Source organism: Lissotriton helveticus, chromosome 1_1 (assembly GCF_964261635.1).
Source record: "Lissotriton helveticus chromosome 1_1, aLisHel1.1, whole genome shotgun sequence".
In the NCBI taxonomy this organism is placed as follows: domain Eukaryota; kingdom Metazoa; phylum Chordata; class Amphibia; order Caudata; family Salamandridae; genus Lissotriton; species Lissotriton helveticus.
In genome coordinates this window covers 1,376,808,762-1,376,815,621 of record NC_136057.1, presented here as the reverse complement: position 1 = coordinate 1,376,815,621, position 6,860 = coordinate 1,376,808,762, and positions in this window count along the sequence as shown.

Below are 6,860 nucleotides of genomic sequence, written 5' to 3'. Positions count from 1 at the left end.
ATCGGGGGGGGGGCGGCGGGCCAATGTAACAGTGGCAGCAACTCATGGTTTTTGAAACAGGGTTAGTTTAGGGCGGTGAGATTGAGTGATGGTCTGGTTAGACCCTGGACATGGTGTATCCGCGGTGTCAGGTCAGATAATTGGTCAATTTATGGTTGACAACCAGCTCCTGGATGGCCCGAAAAGCCTGTTGACAGTTTTAGGTCTCGCCTATGCGATGCGCGCTGCATAGGAGGGGACCTCTTGGAATCGATCAGCTTTTTCGCCCAAAAAACGTGCACTCTTTGCATTGCTTTCAATTGCAACGCGTGGACGTTTGGAGTTTCCCTTGCGGGAGCCAGCTTTGGCGACCACTGTTTGTAATTTTCTGGCAAACAGATGGTGCCCCTGCTGACTTCCCCAAGGGAAAGGCTGTGTGTGTGTTTTTTTTTCTCATTGTGCTCGTTTACAGTTTCTGCAGGCATATTCAGCCCACATCCCCCACTTCAAATGAACTTCAGTTTACCTAACGCCACACTTTCCTGCAAATGTAATCATGGCCTCGGGCGCTCCATTATTTCTCTCAAAGCTGTATATATATGAGACTGCTTGTTCTCAGAGCTTTGTTTAGTATCTTATCCAGCTATTGTCTGGACTTTCAAAAATATCTTGAGGTATCATTAGGTCTCGCCTACGTTTGTTTGGGCTCCTTTTCTATTTAAAAATTATAAGCTAATTAGGATTATAAGGCTCCTGCCTTTAAAATTACCTTTTTCAAGCCAGCTCGTTTACAGTTTCTGCAAGCATACACAGCACACTTCACCCACTTCAAATAAACTTTAGTTCACCTAACACCACACTTGACCGCAAATGTAATCACTGCTTCGGGCGCTCCTACTACCATAAATTAACAAATTATCCTGTGGCATTATATTAAGCAAGTGGTAAACACTGCCTACTTCTCCGTAATCCTATTTTGTTTACCTGTTTTATACCAATTTTACGGTGTATTAGGCAAATTTGTTGGGTCGTTGTCAAATTAGGCCGTAATATTAGTACGTGCTAGGAACTTAATTTAGGGTGCTGTGTGCCGGGACGCTTAGAATTTTTTTAAAGCTTTTCTCCTCCTCCCCACCCACCTCACCTTAGGCTGTTTCTAGGCAGTCAAACGAGGTGTTTATAAGCAAGGCTGTGTCTCCTCCAGCTTACTAAAGCAAAACAAATGGGCTTTTAAAATAAGTTTTACCCTTCACTGGCTTCTCTCACGCCCCGTCCTGTTTGGGTTGGTCTGGGCTACAATACAGACGTAGGTAGGCCTATTAAAATATATATAAAACATTGTTGGTTGCGCATGTGAGCACCTGCTTCTCACTGGCATCTGCCCGCCCACTCTTCCTCTGCTCCCCCCGCTTGCCTCACATTATTACGTAGTTCCCAAAGAAATCTTGTATCAAAGACCATAATATTATCTCGTTCAGGGGCCTTACATGTTATCACGTGCTGTGGCATTATATTAAGCTTGTGGTAAACACTGCATACTCCTTCGTAATCATATTTTGTTTACCAGTTTTATGCCTATTTTGCAGTTTATTAGGCAAATCTGTTGAGTCGTAGTCAAATTAGGGCTGTACTATTAGTACGTGCAAGGAGCCTAATTTAGGGTTGTGTGTGCCGGGATGCTTAGCACTGTTTTTAAGCTTTTCTACTTTAAACATTGTAGGCGGGGGTGTGGCCAAGATGGTGGCGTGAGCAGACGTCCTGCTCTGGAGCTCCCGCCGACGGCCTGTCTAAGCACCGGCTTCTTGGCCGTCTAAAACTACTGTTGGCCGGTGGACAAAGTGGAATCCCCATCGGACAGAGAGGTCCTCAGCGAGCGGATGAGCAGAACGGACTGCGGTATCCCCCCAGGGAGTGTGACGGGGCCCTGACGTGCCACTGAGGCCGGGTCGGGCGGCCTTTTGACGGCAAGTGGATCGCAAGCTGCCAGGGAGCGGAGTGACGGCGCTTGTATCGTTGAGCAGACACGGAGGATGGCGTTGTGGGGTCCTGTTTGCCAATGGTGACCCAGTCGGCGGAGTTCGCAATGGACTGTCGCAACCGCGACTTTGTGAGGCTCGGCGGAGGTAGAGCTGGGCCGCCATTTTAGGGAGGCGGCTGTCGCCCCTGAGCTGGTCCGAGACCGTGGGCGAGCTCACCTGGGACTGCGGCGCTCCTCGGAAGGGGTGAGCGGAACAGAGTGTCTGGCGGCTGGCACCGTGGGACCCCATTCGCCGGTGGTGACTCGTGTTGCGGACCTAACAGCGGACTGTTGCGACTGCGGCCTTGCGGGGCACAGCGGAGAGAGACCTAGGCCGCCATTTTGGTGAAGGAAACTGTCGCTCCGGGGCTGGCCCAAGAGTGAGCTTACCTGGGCTGCGTTGTACAAGATAAGGAACGTCTCCTGTGGCGAAGGCGAGCTGCTGGGTGCTGAGTGGTGGAGCGGTCGCTGCCCGCTGGGCTTCCCGGACTGGTGCGGGACACATGGGCTGCCGGTTCTAAAGTCTGTGCTTCCTGCCTTGCTTAGCGGGAGTGTGCGCCGATTGGAGGGGACTGCAACCCTGGTCCCAGAAGGCGGCACATTCCAGGGGCAGCCGTGTTTGACTGGAGATGCGGCGGCTCAGTGGAGCATGAGGGGGCGCACTAGAAGCCCAGTCGGTGGGCCTCATGGGAGCAGCGGGAGTGGACTGCTGGTGAGGAGTGCGGAGGTCCCTGGATTGCTGGCAGGCCGCGGTGAGGAGGTGTGGGGCCCCCGGGAACGCAGCGTGGTCTTGATTGGTGGGCGCGTGAGCAGTTCCACCATTTTACGGTGGTGCACACGTGGTTCCTGGCCCTGGACAGCAACTACAGAGGGCCTGGTGGCGCAATGGTCGTCCACCCCTAGAGGTGCAGCAGTTGCCTGATACTGGACTCCTGGCAAGACAGGTACTGTGTGTGGGGGAGGAGCTGGGTGCGGACCTGCTGGACCTGAGAGGCAGGAAGACGGACGGTCAGTGTCTTGGTCTAGACCCGAACCCTGAGCAGATCTGGAGGCCGCAAAGCATCCACCGGGCAGAAGTGGGCTGGTGAGCGGCCTAGCGGTTGGTGTGGAAGTTGGAAGGGAGGTCGCCAACGGACAGTCTACAGTAGCACGTGAATGGGGGTGACACAGGCGGCGGCCCAGGCCTGAGGCTGAGAGAAGTTCAGAGGAGTCTGCCCTTGGGAGACCGTGCAGGGGGAGCCTGAAGAAGGCTGTGGAGGCACGATTGTGGCGGCAGCCGGAGGCACGATTGTGGCGGCAGCCTGAGGCACTGGGGAACCAAGTGGCAGGGTTACATAGGAGAGAGTCGGCTGGACCTGCCTGAGAGTGGTTGGCAGTGGTGGAACTGACGATTACCCTCAGCGCGACTGGACGGGCTGAAGCTGGGGTTTGGAGCAGGTGGCCGATAGGGGGCTCGGGCACCTTCGAGGGGTGAGAGCGAGGTGGTATCGCCATTTGAGGATAGCACTGAGTGCTCAGCGGAGTAGGGAGTTGGCCAGTGTTTGGCAAAGTGGCCCAGATCACTACCGGGGATATGTGAGTGGAGATACGGTGGGGCCCCCACATTGAGAGACGGTGCAGCCTCTGGATCTCCTGACCCCGCAAATTGTAGCTCCCACTCATCCGTTAACATGGAGTCTCACGTCCTTGTCGGGTGCCTTGGCCTTGATTCTCTCTGAAGGGGCGGCCCTGCTGTTCGAGAGATCGGGGTCGGTTTACATCCAATGTGGTGCCTAAAAGGTGAAATGTCTACGTTCAGAGGTCGGAAAGATAAGACTTTAAAAGACTTGTTTGCCAAGGCTCAGGCGCTTCAACGGTTAGCTGGCATGGCTTCAGGAGCGTCCCAACCCATGTCTGAGCGAGAGGATGGAACAGAACCAATCATCAAGGCGTTCTTGGAATCAATGTTTGTCGCTTTACGGGAGGACATCCACACACTCAAGTAAGAATTTATAGAAGAAATTAAGGAGGTCCGTAGAGACGTGGACCGCATAGGAGAGCGAGTTGCAGAACTTGAGGACAAATGCGATGGGAAAGACACTGAAATCGCGGCACTTCAGCAGGAAATCATCCGAATCCATGATCAGCAAGTCGACCTACAAACGCATCTTGAAGCCCTTGAAAATCGTTCTCGGCGTCATAATATTCGGAATCGTGGGGTGAAGCTACAGGATGACACGAAAGATCTTTTCAAGTACACACAAGAGCTCTTCAATCACATCTTGGGGAGGCCTCTGGGAACGGAGCTCCGTCTAGACAGAGCGCACAGGGTGGGTCCCCCACGTGCCTCCTCGGCACCGCCGCCAGACATCCTGGTCTGTGTGCAGGACTACCGCACCAAAGAGGAGATCCTCTAAAAAGCACTTCAAATGAATCCATTGCAATTCCGGGATCAATCTCCAGTCCTGTATCCGGATCTGTCAGCTCTTATCCTACAGAAGTGCAGAACCTTTAAACCTATCATTGCCCACTTACAACAACGGAACATCTTCTACAGCTGGGATCACCCATTTCGTTTGGTGTTCCGGATGGACAATAAACTCTTTCAGCTCAGATCCCTGACGGAGGCCTGCCGGCCGTTAGGCATAGATCCCCCTGCTGAGGAGAACGACACGGCGACTTCCGCCACAGAAGTGGACGACTCCAAGCCCCGGTGGTGTCAACAGGGGCGGAGGCGACGAGCCCGGAGGCCTCCTGCAGCAAAGATCATGAAGGGACAGCGAGCAGCCCTGGAAGCGACGTCAACGGTATTGTCCTCGTCCCAACCTGGCTGAGTTGTACGGCATCATGAGGCCAAATAATTTTTGTTTTTTGCTCCTGGGCCGTTGGCGGGAGGGGGGGCTTTTCAGAACTCGACGGACTACCCCGATTCAGTACTTTTTCAATCACCTACGGATGATGGACAATATGTTGTTGTTTTTCTTTTTTCATATTGTAGGGTTTCTTGGGGGGGCTCGTTGGGGGGAGGGTTTCTGTGTTCCTTGTCCACCTTCCACTTAGGGCTTGAATAGGCCTGCGTTCTTTAGGCTTGCTAGAGTTGCTACGCCCTTGTGCATTGATGAGGTCCGGTTCCGCGCACCAATATTTCTTCTTAACCTTTATTCCTGAGTGAATACCGGCCACCACGCTTAAAGTTCTTACCTTGAATGTGAGGGGTCTTAACAACCCAGTGAAGCACAAAGCAGTCCTCTTGTGTTCAGAGCAATCTCAAGCTCTTATCTGCCTACTACAGGAGACGCACCTTTTATTGAGAGGTTGTCCCCGTCTCCGGTCCCGAAAGTTTCCAATTCAGCTGTTCTCAGGCAACACTAAAACGGCGGGGGTTTCTTTTCTGGTGGCACAGCGGTTCAAGGGTAGGTTCCTGCATAAAGAGGCTTAGCTAAAGGGAAGACTGCTGACCTATAGGTTTGCCTTAGGCAATTTGGCGTTTACTATTGGTTCTGTGTATGGCCCCAACGATGGTCAGGGGCAATTCTTTCACTTGGCCCTTACAGAGACCTCTGAGATGCCAGACCGCCACATCCTTCTAGAGGGAGACCTGAATGTGGTCCTAGACAACAACTTAGACCAGGGGTCTCCAACCGGTCGATCGTGAGCTACCGGTAGCTCGCGCCGAGGGCTGCTCAATTTAGTAGCATATTAGCATTATTTGGGCTATTCAGGCTGTTTTCAGTGTCCATTGCCCGCCCTCACCCAAAGCAGCTGCTCTGATTGGCTTGAGCTTAGCTGGGGTCGGGCGGGCCGAAGAGGATGACTTCCTCTGCTGCAGAGTCTCGTGACCAAGCGCTCGCAGAGTCTCGTGATGTTTACGTGCCCACTGCCTTTTCGTCACTGGCACCGCACTGTCCATTGTGCGGGTGCGGAGCTCAGGCAGGTACGGTAGGGCGGAGCATTGAGGAGCAGTTCGCAGGCCGGGACCCGCGCGTACAAACTTGCACCCGATTTGCAGCAGGTAAGATTTAGTTATACCACAGTTTAGGACGGCCCCCCCCGTTAAAAGTAATGTAAGACTAAGAGTGAAGTGACGTCGTACCATGTGCAATGACCCTGCATGGACCGCTCTCGATTGCCACGTCTGCCCGGTTCCTCTCCTATATGCATTGTCATTGTGACTCTATGGCGCACCCCTGGTTTCTCCTTGCTCGTTTTCACATCAAAGTACTGCTGGGACCCACACATGCCTTTTTGCTCGTTGCACCGCGCTGCATATATGCGCAGATCCCAAAATTGTCAGTCATTTTTTTAGTGCAGACTCGACGGTGCAAGTGTCTGAGGTTGGGTGTTGGGGTGAAATATATTCCCAGTGAAACAGAAAAATGTGCTAAAATGATTAAGTAAACTACAATACTTTTCCCCATATTCACGCCTCCTTTTCTCCCAGCTGTTAACCATGACCACATTTTTGCCATCACAAGCTTTGACTCTTCCTTTATAATAGCGAGCAATAATTATTAGTATCCCGAGATACTAGACTCGAGGAAAAAATGCAGTGGTACTGTACAACAGGTTTGGGGCTCAGATTCCACTCCCTACTCCAGTTCCTATCCTATCATTAGGCCTCAATAATGCATATTTGAGCCATTGCCTGACCCGTTGAAGACCGCACCTCTACAGTGCTCACCCCCACAATACCCTTTTGCAAAGCAGAAAATGGAGTTGCACAAGATCTCGCTTGGGTCCCATTGCTTACAATTGGTAATGAATAGTTCACAATAACGGATGGTGGGAGGGCAGGTGGGGTTAAGCAACAACAGAGGGATGCAAGTAAGTAGGAAGGGTGCGCAGGTGGATGACGGGTCGGCAATCAACAACAAATGGAGGATGG